Raw genomic sequence first — 17,158 nt, 5'->3', positions numbered from 1 at the left:
TCAATGTGCTATAAAACATAGAGGACCTGGCACTATTAGCATAAATGAAGTTAAAATAAAAACGAACAAACCCACTTCCTCTATGATGATCACCTTTACAAGGCAACCCCCCTAGGAAACTGTTAACAGACAAGCACTGGCCAGGGTGTGTGCTTAGGATCCTGAATCAAATTACTGAGGGACGGCCCCACTTATTTGCTACATGATATTCAACTTCTCTGCCCACTCACGGCTGCTTAATAAAGATTCTTATCCTCCGCTTCTCACCAATTTGCCAGTTCATTTAACAGAATCTGCTCATGGACCAGAAGATGCAAATAATTTCAATGGGCAGTTCAGATTTTTGCTTAAAATTTGGTTTTTAGGAGCAAAAGGGAAAAAAGAAAGGCTGCCAATGGTGGAATACAGGGCCAAGCCAACAGCTCACTCTAAAATTACCATCATGTTATGTTAGAGAAAGATTACAGTTTTTTTTTCTGGTAGCCTTATTCCTAAACTGTATTAAGCTTAAACATGATGAAGGGGTTGTTGGAGGACAGGTGGTGTTCTGGTTTTGACCTGGCTGCTGAATATTTTCAGCTGGGTGAAAATTCACCCTTATTATTTAACGTGTTTACTTTTGAGTATTCATGCATGTTTCAATAAAGGGTTTTTTTAAATTCAGGTGCTATCTTCACATATAGATATAGAAGATCGGGGAATGGCTGCGAGTATACTTTAACAAGTGGTTAAAACCTTGGAATGCTTGCTGCATGAACCCCAAAAAGGTAAGTTCAGGAACGCAGTCTTGTGCCTTGGAAGGTCCATTTTACTTGTGGGTAAATGTCTGAGCCCCGTCGACAACAGAATCTTTGTAGAAACGGTTTCAGATGGGTTTAGATTCAGGTGGTAGTGGGGGTTGGGCTGTGACTAGGCCTGATAGAAAAAAAAAAAAAAACGGCTGTGACCACAGCCATCCCCAGGAGACTCTGCTGAGGTCACCAGCTGTGCCTGTCTATCTCTCAGGCACTTCAGTTTGGGAGGTTAGAGCCACTTGTCACAACCTACTAACAAAGCCAAATAGTCACCTTCCATCTTTTTCTCTCCCCTCTGTCCCCACCAGTACACCTCAACTGGGGGTCTATACCCCAGTTCACTCTGGGCCCCTCCCTCCTGCCCCCAAGTAGACACGCTATTCTAAACAAACACAGCTCTGCTTCCTGCTAGTGGTGTTCCTCTGAGTCTGTGGAGTGCTCACCCCTGCACCAGCCAGCCCCTCTTCCCTTTTCCAATAATTTGGGATTTCTATTTGGGCAGCCACCCAGGCTACAGAATGGTGACTTTCATATTCCCGGTTCCAGGGACACAGCCTTTATCCTTTGTTTTTCTTCCACACATACATCTCCAATCCAGAATATGAGACACACAAGGTGGAAACACTGGAAGCTGTGAGCAGTCTGAGAGTCCCGGCAGTCTCCAGACGGAGCTTTGCCTCATGTTGATCTCTTTGCCTTCTGTAAAATAATATACAAGTTTGTTGTTTCACCTTCTAGTTGGAATCGCTCTTAACAATCTATTAACAACTTTCTGGTGCTGCTGGACCTTGAAGGCAAGGTCCCATGCATACTAAGCAAGTGCTCCACCACTGAGCTACGCCCCAGTCCTCAAAGGGATTTCTTATATCAGCTGTCAGTACTCACTAGCTTTGCCCCCTTATTCATTCTTCTTGACATGCAAGGCATGAATCAATTGCTCCCCTCTCCCCCGTGTTCCCACTGTCCTTTAAACAAAAACATTTATTCTGTTTTGTCATATATTGTCTGGGTCCATCATCCCTTGTCAGCAATTCTAAAGTTCAGATGCATCAAAAAGACAAAACCTCTTTTTCCTTTTTAGAAACTTTGCATTTGGGTGACAATTTTGATTTTTAGATGAGGTAGAGGTATTTCTCTCTAGTATTTATGTAGTTATTTCACTGCGGGGTTATGAAGGTGTCTAACTTTGAGATGCCACACAACTTACAGGGATGTTAGGTGATAAAAGTCTACAACCCCAGGTTCATAACCTCTGTGCCACGGATGGCACTAATCCAATATTTTTGTGGTTTGGAGAGAACATTTATATCATACATAATATACATTGCTTTGCTCTGCCTATACAGTATTCTTTAGAAAGAAACCATCTCCCAATCAAGACCACTCTAGCTCTTCAGTCTACCAGAGGATCCACTGACTGGCATCCAGGAACTGGTGCCTTCAGAGTAGAAGAAAACGACCTCATCATGGTCTTCATCTATGCTATCTCTGGGAAAGCAATCAATGCCTCTGGGATACCATAACGATGGCTATATGATCTTTCTTGGTTGAAACCATACAACACAATGAGTGGTGCCTGACGTAAACTTTGGCTTTCAGCTAGTGGTGATGTAATGATGTGTGATGACGTAATGATTGTGATGACGGAGTGGTGTGTGATAACGGGGTGATGTGTGATGATGGAGTCATGTGACTCACCAGCTGTCATAAGTGACCTCACTAAAGGGAGATGCTAGTAGTAGGGAAACTGGGACAAGGAATGCGAGAGCTTACAAGGAATTTTTTTTTTTTTTGCTCAAACTTTCTATAGACATAAACCTTCCTTAAAAGTCTACTAATACAAGCTTGCCATGATCGTGCACATCTGTGATCCCAGTGCTCAAGATCCTGGGGCAGGAGAAGCTCAAGCTCAAGGCCGTCTTACACTAGCAAGAACCCATCTCAAGAACAATGGGGAGATGAGTAGACCAGAGTATGTTACATGTGTACATGCATGAAAGCCCCTATAATAAATCCCATGTCTTTGCACAATTAACTACTTTTGTACTAGTTTTTTTTAATAAGTCCACACACACTTTTTTTTCAGTCTGATGAAAAAAATGAATGCATATTGGGGGAATTGGCTTACTTTTGATGAACCATTCAGTAAGAATGGCAGATCCTCTAACTGGAAATGTATTTGATGGGATGGAGTGGAGATGTGTCTACTTTTATCCATGTAGTTAAAGTTGCCTCCCCCCGAACACACACAATATCTGCCATTAGTGAGCACCCCTTCTTCTTCACTGGAGATCTGGATGAGAACCAAGCTCACAAGACTCATTCTGGGGGCAGTGTAAGGAAACAGGTAACAGATGTGTGGAGAGATGGCTCTTGTATTGGAGCCGTGTATAATTTCCCAAAGGAAAATGATGAACATTGGACATGAAGGAGCTTGCAAAGAAAAGAGCCAGGTCTTGGGGAGGGGAGAAGTGGACTCTGCCTTGAGTGTCTACGAATGCGTGGTCGTTGGAGATACAAATATTGAACCCATGTACTAGTTAGAGGGCATGTGAGACTGGCAAAGTTATGGGATCTCTCCAGGATTGCACTACTCTCTTATAAACTGGAGGTCATGATAACACCAGCCCCATAGACCTATACCAACTAAAACCAACCAAGTCAAGTACTTAGTCCCATGGTAAGAGTATAATGTTTAAATAGAGGTAGTTATTATTGGCCTTATATGGACTATCATAGTCCTCTCTTAGAACTCTCCCATAAAGAAGTTTTCACAGACCAAGACCATTGTGTTGGTTTTGAAAAGACTGGGAGAAAGACTGTGTCTAAAGGAAGAGTAAAATGGGGTGTTCCGCCCCACCCTACCCTGCTCCATCCTGAAGCAAGCAAGAGACTGTTGGCTAGTGAGGGACTCATAGCTCCAAGTTTTAAGTAGAAATGGTTGCCCGGGGTGAAGCTGGCAGGAAGATTTCATGATGCTGCCAAGGAACTGTTTGGAGGAAACAGATGCAAATAGAAGCAATGAAATAAATTCTATGGTTGAGAGAGTGCTGCTCTTCTCAAATGGGAGCAGTGAGGCCCTGAGTAGCATAGGAACCATTCCAAGATGTGCTTAAATTTAGGCAGGTTGTATTTGATAGGCGGGGACAAATACATTCAAAAGACAGCACTCAGCCCGTCCATGCTCTCTGAGCAAGACTGCTTCAGAGTCAACTCAAATCACCTTGGCCTGCCTCCCATTGAGTCAGTGGCCTCTCTTGTCTCTGACTCCTTTACTCCCCATGCTGGTCTATACCACATCTCCAGACTGACTTCTCTATTACAGTGCATGTATGGCTTTTCTCTTTCCTTCTAGACTATCCTGTTTCCTCTCTTTCTGACCCAAGGCCAAGGAGTTTTCTTGGGAACCTGTGGTCTTACTGAGAAGAACTCTCTTATGTATGCAAGCTTCTAGATCAATCTCCTCTTGAGGACCCCATACTAAAGGAAAATACCTCAGCCAACACTTGCAGAAGGTTGACTGATTTGAAATACTTGTCTTGAGTTATTTTTGCTCTGAGTACGTCATCTATTTCTTGTGCCTGAATCTGTTTTTAGTGCCTCTCAAAAGTTCCACCCCTTTTTAAACTTTTTTGTCCTAATCAAACACTTCTTCAGCCATTAGTCTCCTTTTTTCACTACAGCTGTCTGAGCTTTCAAACATGCCTTTCTAAAGCAGGTCCTTGATGAATCGTGGTTTTTTTTTTTGTTTTTTTTTTTGCATATGTGATCTGTAGAGGAAGGCTCTAAATTTGGGTTCCACACATTTAAGATTTTGTATTATCAGATTAATCAGTAGGAAGAATTAATTGTCCCACTGCTTTTAATGGAAGATCAGGGAGAGAAAGGATCATTTTTTGTTTGACACATGAAAGGACTGTTAAATCATGAACAATTGAGTTAGAAGGAAAGAATTAGCTCGCATTTGAAATACGTCATTTTCTCCCATTCCTGGAACACAGACAAGGAGCTTGTTCCCTGAGCTCAGAACTTGATGTTGGTCTATTTTACCTTTCATTTTTGTCACTAGTGTGTTTGGTTTGATTTTTATTTTTGTCAAAGCATATATTTATAAACTAATATGAAGCTTCAAGTTCCTTTATTTTACCTAACCTAAGCAGAAATCTAAGCCCTCAAAGGGACATGGAAGGAACCAGTGCCGCCTTCTGCCTTGCTTTTATTTATTTTAACTGCTGGAAGCAAGTCAGAGGAAAATGACTGGGAATTTCTTTTAATGGTAAACCAACTTTTTGAAGTACCCGTTCTCTGTCCTGAGGAACAGCCCCGGGTCTACCTTGGCCATCAACTTCCGAACACCCTCTGGCTTCCTGCTCCTGCCATGGCTTTGAATTCCTTCTATCTTGATCTCTGTCTCAGCACTCCCTACCCAGACTCACTTCTCCGGTTGCTGTGGTGTCCTGGTCCTGCCCTAACAAGTTGAGTGTCACTAAGCGACTTACTTAATCCCTTCTGAGCTCTAGCATTCTAGAAAAACAAAACAAAAGAAAACATCAAAGAGTACAAAGCCCCACAGAAGGAGAGCTGGGGGAAATACAGAGACCGCTGAACCTGGGATCTGATTATATTTCTTTATATAGATGCTTGTTTCTTGCAAAACACACAGTTGACAAAAAGATCAGCACTGAGCGTATGTAAAGTGCCTGCAGTTCAGTAAGAAAGAGGGAAAGAACACAGCTTGCTTGCCACTGCTGCTCCTCTTCCTCCTCTCCCTCTCCCTCTTCCTTCTCCTACTCCTTCTCCTGCTCCCCCCTCCTTTATTTTCATTCAATAGATTGAAGCCAGGGCTTTGCAAACGCATGTGCTATCACTAAGTCATGCTCTCAGCCCTAAGCAGCCTAATTTTTAAAAGCAGAGAAAAATATTCAGTGAGACCTTCTCAAGAGAAGCTATACAAATAGCCAACAACACAGTGAAAGATTCTCAACATCATGTCATCGAACAAAAGCAAATTAAAATCATAGCAAGATGTTTCTTGAAGTCTAGCAGATAAAGTTAAAGCTGAAATTAACAAGTGGACAGTACTCAGTGCTATGAAGGAAGGACACAGAGCAAGTGGAGTCTCACACCTTGCAGGTGGCAGTGCAAAATTGTAAAACCAGTTTGAAAAGCTACCTGGTAGCTTATTATAAAGCAAATATAAGATTGCTTTACAATCCAGAATCTCTAGCCTAGATATTTACCCAAAGAAATTCCATGTGAGTCTTACACGTATGTTTCTAGAATCTTTAGTATGACAGTAACAAAGCTGAAATGACTCAAATGCCCATTGGCAGGTGAACGAATGGACAAACGTTCTTATGACACACTGCTACTAGGGACTTTTCAAGAGGGGTTTAAGGTCCGAGGTACCATAAAGTGGGTACCTTTGAAGATATTACATTGACTTAAAGAAGGGCAAAGCGAAAGACACCATCGCAAAAAAATCTGAACAAAGCAATTTTTTATGGTGAAAAAGTTTGAGAGTGTGGTCTTTCCTGTAAAGCACTGGCTGGTGGTGCTACATAGGCATACAATATAGTGCAATGATATAGATTAGATTAGAGGTCAATAAAGCAACTTTAAAAAAGATCATGTCAGAGCATCCAAAAGATTCTTATGTAGTATAATTAGAAAAATCCATTCCATCAATAATAAGACATATCCCTTGGCATTTTTAAGGTTTTGGAAGCCAAGATGTACCTTAGAATGAATGACCTGTTAAAGTCTAATGGGAAGATTTTATTTTATTCTTAGGCTATGTTAAGTTATAGAACAATAAAAGTTGGTGAGTTCTTTCTAAGTATTTTCAAAATTTTACAAAGTTCTTGCTATATTTACCTTATCTGAGCACTTCTTCCATAGTTCCTGCATTGTTAGGGCTTCTAACAACTACTAATAACTCAGGGAGTGGGCAATCTAGCATCGCTCTGATTTCATGCCCTACAAAATGACTTTTTCTAACAACTACGCCTCAGAGTCGATGAAGACAAATTAAGCTGACTGCCAGACTCCAGCCCTGCTCTCTACAGCTCCACAGTTGGGCCTTCAGCTTCCAGTTATAGGCTCAGCTAGGCCACAGCCTTAAGGCCTCGCTAAGCCAAAGGCGGGAGTAACTTAAGCGTTGCCATGGCTCCAGCTGCCAATTCTGCTCAATGCCTGTCCAGTCCTAATGACTAGTTTCGCAGAACGGTGGGAACTGTCTGCCAAGTCGTTTCCATTCCCTCAAATTAGTGTGAACAATAACTTTGTGTTGGTTCACTTAGCATCTATTCCCAACCTCACCATCCCATGCTGCCCTCAATTAGGGAGGCTGAAAAGCCAAGTACTCAATACCCTAGCTCCCCTGCTTACACATGGTAGCCATGTGACCTGCCCTGGCCAATGGACATACTGCAAAGGGAGAAGGGACAAGAGACACTTCTGAGCTCTTGTTACCCCACCTTGCTGTGTCTTTCTTACCTTGAACTTGGATGTGATACCTGAGTACAGAGATTCCCTCTGGCAGCTGTTAAACAGTAAGGGGGAAGATCTCCACACCAAGAGGGTGGAGAAAGAAAACAGAAACAGCCTTGAAACAAACCATGGTTACAGTTTTAATGACACCATCAATGACTGACTATTTTTCTAGAAGTCCTTAGCTACTAGTGACTCACACTGAAATATTTATGGGTGAGATACGGTGTCTAGAACTTGCTTCTGTGCTGCCCAGTGGAAGCTGGTGGGAAGAATAAATGATGTAACACCAAGAGCTGTGGAAACTGGATAGACATCCAGCCAGGCCAACTCTATTTTCATGTATGGTTTACATCCTCCGTAATAAAAGGACTAAGACCTCTGGCTGAGAATATCTTGGTCATCAAGTTAAACATCACCAGCTGGATCGGGTAATGCCTCTTTAACACAGTCAAATATCTAACAAGAAGCAAGCTAAAGGAGGAAGGATTTGCTTAAGCTCCCAGTATAAGAGGGCAGGCAAGGCCTGGGAGTTTCTGGAGGCGTGAATGTGTAACTGGGAAATGTCACATGTGAACAGTCCAGGAAGTGGGAAACAAGGACCATAGATCTTTTTCTCAGTCCTGGCCCCAGCCCCCAGAATGGTACCACCTGCATTCATAGTGGGTCTTTTCTCTACAGCCTTGAAAATGCCTGAATCATACCCAGTCCACCAGGTTTGGCTGACTCTTCCTCCTCAGCTAGACCCCTCTGAAAACAACCCCACAGACATGCCCAAAGGTGTGTCTCCCAGGAGACTCCAAATTCAGTCAGTCGACACTGAAGATTAAACACCACAGAAGTTAACTATGAGGGAATAGCATCATTATGGTTCATCGTGTTGAAATCATGTGTCCCTTTACATTCTGTAGTGAGAGGAGTGGTGGTCCTCCCCAAGTCATGTCAGTAGAGTTAGGAGAAATTATTAGGCAAATCAAATTGAGAACTATTCTGTAAAATAGCCCAGCCAACATTCTTCCAGAAGTGCCAAAACCCTGAGAAACAAGTGAATACCTAGGACACTGACAGCTGAGAGAGGCCTAAGGAGACATGGGGACCAGAGGCAATGAGGCATGGGCTGGATTCTGAACTGCACAAATACATGTGTGGACAAACTGACAAAGTGCCGATAAAAACTGCTTAATTAACAATATCAATACAAAATTCTTACTTTTGATGGATGTGTTAAGTGTCAGGAAGCTGGGTAAAAAGCACTCAAAACCTTTGCATCTTCTTTACAGCTTTTCCATGACTAAGTCATTCCAAACCAAAAAAGATTATATATATATATATAAAACAACAACTGAAAGAAGAGAAGAGTTTGGCTTTCCAAGGGCATTACCAATGGGCTGAGCTAACATCAGCAAGGACCCACCCCAGAGCCCTCATTACATAGGAAAAAGTTCTCAATAGCAAAGTTTGTGTTTTTTTGTTGTCTGGTGTAGTTAGCTCTTAAAACGCTTAGCTAAGAACAAGAACCCTTAGTACCAAGCAGCAGTTTAGAGGCTATGCTTTAGGGAGCCAGTTCCCTCCCCACAGTGCTGGCCAGAGGCATCATTCCAGCAGGACTTACATGCCAACCTCACCCCACCCCCATCCCCAGTGCTCATAAGGGAACCAGGACATGAAGAGGAAGGGCTGGCTGTCTCTCCTGGAGCCTGCCTGAAGCAAATGATTAGTAGCTCTTGTGATGTAGAATCGAGAGAGAAGCAGTAACTTTCTTTTTTTATTTCAATTCTTCATTGTCAATGCTTTGTCACTTTAGTTCTTTGGGCACAATAAATCGGGAGGTACAAAGGATAACAGATTTCTTGCAATAGCAATAAAAGCATACAATTCCCACCAGTAAACTAGTACCACTGTGGGGGACACATAAGGATAAAAACATGAGACTTTACAGGAGATGAAAGATGAACCTGAATGAAAACAGTGTCATTGTGTTCTTTGACTGAAAGGTGCTGGATGCAATGTGATCTTTATCCTAAATTAATCTGCAAGTTAAAATATTACCAACTGAGAGTTGGATGTAAAAATCAAGTCTCCCAAATTGTGTAAGATGAAAAGCTTAACTGTAACTCACTTACAAGATAACAGACGAGAAACCTTCCATGATCAAAGAGTTTCTCGAAATGATCCCCCAAAGCACCAGCTATCAAAGAGAAAATTGATAAATTAGGCTTCATCAAAGCTTAAAACTGTGCTCCTGGAAAGACTATGTTAAGAGAATAAAAAGCAATTATATATCCCATCTAACAAACGTGAGCAGCTATCTGGTTCTGGGGTCAAGTAGGAAATGGATACATGGGATCTTCCTTGTGATTTCATTAAGGATGGCAGAATGTAGGGAGAGGAACCAGAGGTTAAAATACTTGCTGTGTATTCGAGAGATTGCCATTTGTGTCTCCAGAACCCACATAAGTGCCAGGTGGGCATGGAAATCTGTTCTGAATTTTACTGAGAAATTCTGACTCAAAAAGACAAAGGGGAAGAACCGTTGAGGAAGATTCCTAACTTCAACTTCATGTCTCTATACATTCATAGGTACACACATCCCTATGCATCTGCCCACACCTGTGTGCACACATGTGAACACACATATATGCACATGCACAGTGTACACACACACACACACACACACACACACACAGAGAGAGAGAGAGAGAGAGAGAGAGAGAGAGAGAGAGAGAGAGAGAGAGAGAGAATATTTCAAGGATGCAACAGCCAAACATTAAAGAGCTAGGGAGCTTTAGTAGCATAGGGTCCTATGTGACCACGTGGGACATACTCTCATGAGGAGGGCCTAGCCAAACAAAGAATCTGCATCTAAAATATATAAAGAATTTTAAAACTCACTAAGAATGGCAATGTCTTAAAAAATAGGTAAATGAGACTGAGCCAGAGACCTAGGCCAGAGCAGGCCAGAGGACAGCAAACTCTACAGGAGCAGGTACAAGTGAGCAACTGCCGAGCAAGTGGGCCAGAGTCAGAGACCGCTGTGGGTCTGGGCATGAATCTGGGAACTTCAAGGGAGTAGACCTGAGCCAGGACCCCTGCAGGTCTGGGCGTGAGTCTGGAACCTCTGAAGGAGTAGGCCTGATCCAGGACCTCTGTGGTCCAGGTGTCAGTCTGGAACCTCCAAGGGAGTAGGTGGGAACTTGAAACCTCTGTGGGTCCAGGCATGAGTCTGGGACTTTTAAGGGAGTAGGTCTGAGCCAGGTCCTCTGTGAGTTCTGGTGCACCTGAGTCAGGGTTCTCCAATAGAGAAGATCAGATCCAGAGACTTTTGCAAGACCAACCCCAAGTCAGGGACCTCCACAGGAGCAGATCCAGACTAGGGACATTTACAGAAATAGGTCTGAGCTGTCAACCTAGACCAGAGCAGGCATGAGACAGCAAACTCCATGGGAGTGGAGCAAACCTCGGGAGCTCTGGGTTATCTCCAGGAACACGGAGTGACCAAATGGGTAACTAGAACCATGGCACTGTCTGTAGCACAAGGAACAACCACCTGAGCCTTGGATCCACTGGCACCTAGAAGATTAGTCACCAGAGTTACAGACAGCCCCAACCACACCAATTAGAAGAAAAGATGAGTAGACAAGGTAAGAACACATGCAACACCACAAAGAGCAACATGACACCAGTAAAATCTAGAGACCCTACAACAGCAAGACTTGAACAACCAAATATAGATGAAGCAGAAGAAAATGACCTAAAAATTAACTTCAGGAGAACGTTTGAGACTCTTAAATAGGAAATGAGAAATTCCCTCAAAGAAATGGAGGAAAAGACAAATAAAAAATTAGAAGATATCAGCAAATCACTTAAAGAAAACCAAGAAAATGCAATCAAGCATATGAATGAAGTTATCCAAGACTTGAAAACTGAACTAGAGACAATAAAGAAAACACAAGTCAAGGGAATTATAGAAACAGAAATAATGAGAAAATGATGAGGAACCACAGATGCAAACATAAACAGCAGAATACTAGAGATGGAAGAGAGAATCTCAAGTGCTGAAGATACAATAGAGGAAATAGACTCATCAGTCAAAGAAAATATTAAATCTAACAAAAGCTTAATACAAAATATCCAGGAAATATGAGACACTGTGAAAAGACCAAACCTAAGAATAATAGGTATAGAAGAAGGAGAAGTTCAACTCAAAAGCACAGAAAATATATTTAACAAAATCATTGAAGAAAACTTTCCCAACCTAAAGAAAGATATACCTACAAAGATACAAGAAGCATACAGAACACCAAAGAGAATGGATCAAAAAAAGTGTCCTCGCCACATAATAATCAAAACACTAAACATACAGAATAAAGAAAGAATATTAAGATCTGCAGAGGAAAAAGGCCAAGTAACATATAAAGACAGACCTATCAGAATTACACCTGACTTCTTATTGGAGACAATGAAAGCCAGAAGGTCATGGTCAAGTGTTATGCAGACATTTAGAGACTATGGATGCCAGCCCAGACTACTATACCCAGCAAAACTTTCAATCACCATAGAAGGACAAAACAAGATATTCCATGACAAAACCAGATTTAACCAATAACTAGCCATAAACCCAGCCCTACACAAAGTACTACACAAAGGAAGTTGGCTACATCAACAAAAATATAGACAAATGATCTCACAGAAAACCTAGACAACAATGAGAACTCTAAGAGAGACAAACGTGGATCTAATCTACATGGGAAGCAGAAAGTAGAAAAAGACAAGACCTCCTGAGTAAATTGGAAGCATGGGGACCATGGGAGAGGGTAGAAAGGGAGGGGAGAGTCAGGGAGGGGAGCAGAGAAAAATGTAGAGGTCAATAAAAATCTATAAAAAAGGCAAATGGTTTGAATAGATGCTTCATGAGTGAAAATGTAAGAAAGGCTAATAAGCAGATGAAAAGATATTCAACCCTATTGGTCATCAAAGAGACACCATGAAATCCTAATGAGATACCATTTCACACTTGTAAGAATGACTTCTATTAAAATCTGCATACAAGGTGCTGGAGAGATGGCGCAAGAGGTTAAGAGAACTGCCTCCTCTTCCAAATGACCAGGTTCAATTCTCAGCCCTCACATGGCAGTTCACAAATGTCTGTAACTCCAGTTCCAGGGAATCTGACACTCTCATATAGACATACATGCAGGCAAAAACCACAATGTATATTAAATAACTCTGAAAAAATACTGCATATAATATTAGTAAGGCTAGGTAGCACACACCTTTAATCCCAGCACTCAGGAGACAGAGGCATCTGAATCTCTGAGTTCCAGGCCAGCTTTGACTATTGCTTTAGTCAATGTTCTAGTCCTGTGAGGAGACACCATGACCACAGCATCTATTACAAATGAAAGCATTTTCTTGGGGCGTGTTACAGTTTCAGAGGTTTAGTCCATTATCAGTGTGGCAGGAAGCATGGCAGCATGCACGCAGACATGGTGCTGGAGGAACTGAGAACTCTGCATCCAAATCTGTAGGCTACTGGAAGTAGAAAGAGAGAGAGAGACACTCAGCCTGGCTTGAGCATTTGAAACCCCAAAGTCCAGCCCCAGTGACACACTTCCTCCAACAAGGTCACACCTCATAATAGTGCCACTCCCTGTTGACCGAGCATTCAGATCTATGAGCCTCTGGGGGCCATTCTTATTCAAACCACCACAGCTACACAGAGCTACAAAGAGAAAGCCTGTCTCCAACAAACAAAATTGCACTTCCAACTACCAACAATAATATGGAGAAGCTAAAGCTCATACTGCATAGTCAGTTTCTTGCAGAGTTAAACTTACACTTGCTTGTCAACCCTTGATTTTAATTCCAGGAAAAAAACATATGTGCACAGATTCCTGTACATGTGTACTTAAGACAATGCTAATCATGAGGGAGGGAAAGAGAAGGGAGGGGGAGGAAATGGAGACTGTTTCCTTTGGAGAAGCCATCTCTACACAAAAACCAGGACTGAGTATTCCCCTCTCGGCTTTAGGATACTAGAGGCTTGGATAGTTACATGATCTTACCACAGCTGTCTTACCAGGTCTCATGGTTGCCCAGGTCACCCCCACCAGATGGTGCTCCTCATGGAAGACACAAAAGATACATAGAAAAGCCCATCTCATTTCAGCACAGGAAGAGTTTGATACACAGTTCCTAAAAATGTTTAGTGAGTCTATGAATATATCAGGCATATTTATTTCCATATATAAAACTTCTTTTGTTAAATTTACTGATGCCTCTAGCAAGAAGAGCGGAATTTAAAATTACTTTAACAGAACAAATAGCAATTCCATCAGGATAAATCAAGTCCTGCGTCATGTTTTAAAGTTATTTTCTGAGTTTATAATTTTATTTGTGAAATATACTGATACAGGGAAGAAATTTCTCAACTTGCACTCCTAATTTGAAAAGTCCTTTAATACTACTTGGGTTAATTGGAGCTCTACCGAGGAGTTCTGCTGGGTCATTTACTATAAGGTTGCTTTTAAAATTGTTCTTAGGACAAACAAGGCCTTGCTACTTTAGGTAGACACAACTTGCCACCAACAAAAACAGCGTTTTAGAATGTAACATACATAATATATAGCATTGTTCATAGAGACATTTGTAACGTCACGGTTGTAAGCCAACTGTTCTTGGAACTATTGAAAGCCAGTTTTCAACACTGCAGGAAATTGATTTGCTCATGTAACGAAAACTTTAAGACAGTGGTTCTCAATCTGTGGGTCACAGCCCCTTTGGAGGTCCCATAACAGATATCCTGCATATAAGATATTAATAACAGTAGCAAAAGTGCCGTTATGAAGTAGCAACTGCCAATACTGAGATTCATGAAAGAAGAACAAGTTGCACAATTTTGAGCCAAATTGAAACAAGTTTTGATTAAATACTAACCAGGATGGGCTTTGGTCAGGACCACTCCCTGGAATTCCCAGGTTAGTGACAGTGAGACAGGTGTTGTAGGGACTTTTATGGACAAATTCATAAACCATTGTATTTTCCCATGGCTGTTATTTTCTAAGAACTACAACTCCCAGCATTCCAGGAAGTTACCTGGTCCTTGGGCAGATGGGGCTTACAGGTTAACTTTTGGACCTTACACAACTAAAGAACTTTATGGTTGAGCGGTCAGCACAACACAAGGAACTGTATTAGAGAGTCCCAGCCTCAGGAAGATTGAGAGTCGCTGCTAAGGGTACCATGTGGAACATTTCAGGGCAACTGTTGATTATTCTAGCTTATGTCAATATCACTAATTTTTCTCTTACCTTCCAGGAGATACGAGGGCCAGATGAAGACCTCTCTGTCTCTCAAATGTGCCCAAGGAAATCTAACATCTACCCAAAGTGCAGTGAGTCTTTCATGACTCTGTTCCAAGCTTTCCAGACAGCTTGAAGCTTCCATCTTGAATGATTATTTCTAACTGGAGTGATGGGGGCAGGGGGGTTGAAGAAGATAAGGCTAAAATGTTCTAGCCCACAACAGCTAATGCTAGCACAGGATGTCAAGTGTTTCCTGTCCACCATGCCCTCTGGCCACCACACTAGTATGATCAGGAGGGAGCAGAAGCTTTCAAAAGTTTTTCTTTTGCAGCAGAAAGTGGTAAACACAGGGACTCATGGCTTGTCGAGGTGTTGAGAACAAGTGATCTAATGGGATGAGCTTTGAAGAAGAGGTGAATGTAAGAGCCACGCCATAGGAAGGAGGGCTGGGAAATACGGTGACTCTCATGAACTTTCAGCAGCATGGTCGCCTGCACAGGCCTTGTGGCAGGTATTTTCTTTCGCAGTTTACAGCAAATGACACGGAGACTTGCTATTAACTGTGAACGCTTGGCCTTAACTTCGGCTTGTTTCTATCCAGATCTTACAACTTAAATTAACCCACACTTTTAAATCTACATTCTTCCACATGCTCATTACCTTATTCCCATTTTGTCCATCCTGCTTATTCCACATGTGGCTGGCGAAAACTCCTTTCTTCTTCCCAGAGCTCTCTGTCCCCAGAAGTCCCTCCTGTCCGCTTTTTGTCTAGCTAATGTCCATTCAGCCCTTTATTAAACCAATCATGGTGACACATCTTCACACAGTGTAAAGGAATATTCCACGCAATACTTAATCAGCAAATATTCGGTTATGTTTCTGCGAGGGCTTATGGGGCCCTGCCTCACCCAGGAAAGATAATAGCAGTCAAGAGCTGCCAAAGAAGAGGAAGCTAATGTAGTCAGTGATGGAACTGTGCATCAGTGCGTAGTGTTACGCCTGTGCTCCGTGGGTGGCCCTGAGTGGCCCCGTTAAACACAATGGGTCATGAAGAAGAACAAAACAAAACGAAGTGAAAGTGGAATGGGGACTTGATGGGCAGGAGGAGGGGGCTGGTGGAGGTGAGAGGAGGTGTAGGCATAAGAGTGACCAGAATAATATATTACACACACACACACACACACACACACACACACACACACACACACACAGAGAGAGAGAGAGAGAGAGAGAGAGAGAGAGAGAGAGAGAGAGAAAGACACACAGAGAGATAGGTAGTATATATTCTATCTGTTCATCTGTCCATCCATTTATCCATATATCTATCTATCTATCTATCTATCTATCTATCTATCTATCTATCTATCTATCTATCTATCTATCTTTCTACCTACCTACCTATAATGTAGTCAAAGAATAAATTAACTTAAAAGAGTTAAAAAAAAGAAAAGAAAAGAAAAGCAGTATGGCTCGGGCCACCCAGTAGTAAATTTCATCATCATAGTAAACTGTGTTAATTCACAGGATCCTAGGGCATAACTCATCATCAGAGATGGACACTGGAGGTGGAGTCCATGTTTCAAATAGCAACATGCACCTTAGGTTTGTAGTTTCTTCATCGGCATTTCACTCAAGATCTGTTGACTGTCTTCACTGTGCATGGGAGATGTGTATGTGGTTAGACCCAGGTGTGAACGATAACTCTTACTTGGGTTCTACGCAGAGTAAAGACAGTAAATTTGTGTGCTATGTGAGCAGATAGATAAACTAAAGAACATATATGGTAAACACCTTGCAGTGCTGTGGAGGATGAGGAAGGGCTGTAGCTGTCTGTTTGAAGATCTAATTTCTATGTTGGGTTGTGAGCTCTTAAATGCCATGGCATATTCTCTATTTTGTCTCAAATGATTTGCATGTGGCAAATGACTGAAAAGAGCCTATAAACCCTGCCTTTGGAAACAGTGGTCCCTTGCAGCTTTAGTTGCTTCTACCTCTTGTCTACCCTCTGTGCAGAAGGATGCCCTTCCTTCATTCTTCAGTGTGGAGAGCTCTCTCCTCACCATAATTCAGAAGTTCAGAAGAGCACAGAGAGCTCAACAGAACAACTTCTCATAGTAAAAGAAAATTCAAAATTTAATTTATTGAAGATATTTGAACTTTTAAAGTGTGATCTTTTGTTTTTTTTCCTCATAATTCTTTGTAGCTAGGTCTCTAGCTGGATCTTCCTGATAATTCAGAAGTGCACAATTTATGGAGTAATTTTTGTAAAAACCAGCAGGCATGAGAAATAGGGTTGCTCATTACACAACTTATGAGCCTCAAAAAAACTGCATTTCTTTTTTTAAAATTAGATACATTTGGGGGTTTCCAGACTATGTGTTTGGTAACAAGATGGGCCCTGGAGATGGAGATGTAATGGCAAGCTAAAGTGGCCCCACCTTTGACCTTGTGATATTTGTCAAATAGTAACACTTTCCCCAAGATTTCCTGAATTCTCTGTATCTTCTGACTCAAACTTTAGTGCACCCCCAAGTCATAGAGTCTTGACCACAACTCTGGGTTTCTGAT

At 41.9% G+C, this 17,158-nt stretch overlaps 1 long non-coding RNA gene across 1 annotated transcript; it reads left to right on the top strand.

The window, feature by feature from the left end:
- Window positions 1–245: 245 nt before the first annotated feature.
- LOC142859399 (uncharacterized) lies at window positions 246–2,818 on the top strand. The gene is made up of 3 exons (XR_012912200.1): window positions 246–330; window positions 665–767; window positions 2,141–2,818. It is a non-coding gene; the product is annotated as an uncharacterized LOC142859399 (long non-coding RNA).
- Window positions 2,819–17,158: the final 14,340 nt, after the last annotated feature.

The sequence above is a fragment of the Microtus pennsylvanicus genome, chromosome 11 (genome assembly GCF_037038515.1).
Source record: "Microtus pennsylvanicus isolate mMicPen1 chromosome 11, mMicPen1.hap1, whole genome shotgun sequence".
NCBI lineage: Eukaryota > Metazoa > Chordata > Mammalia > Rodentia > Cricetidae > Microtus > Microtus pennsylvanicus.
The sequence above is the reverse complement of the archived record's forward strand: the minus strand, read 5'-3'. Positions and strand labels throughout refer to the sequence as shown.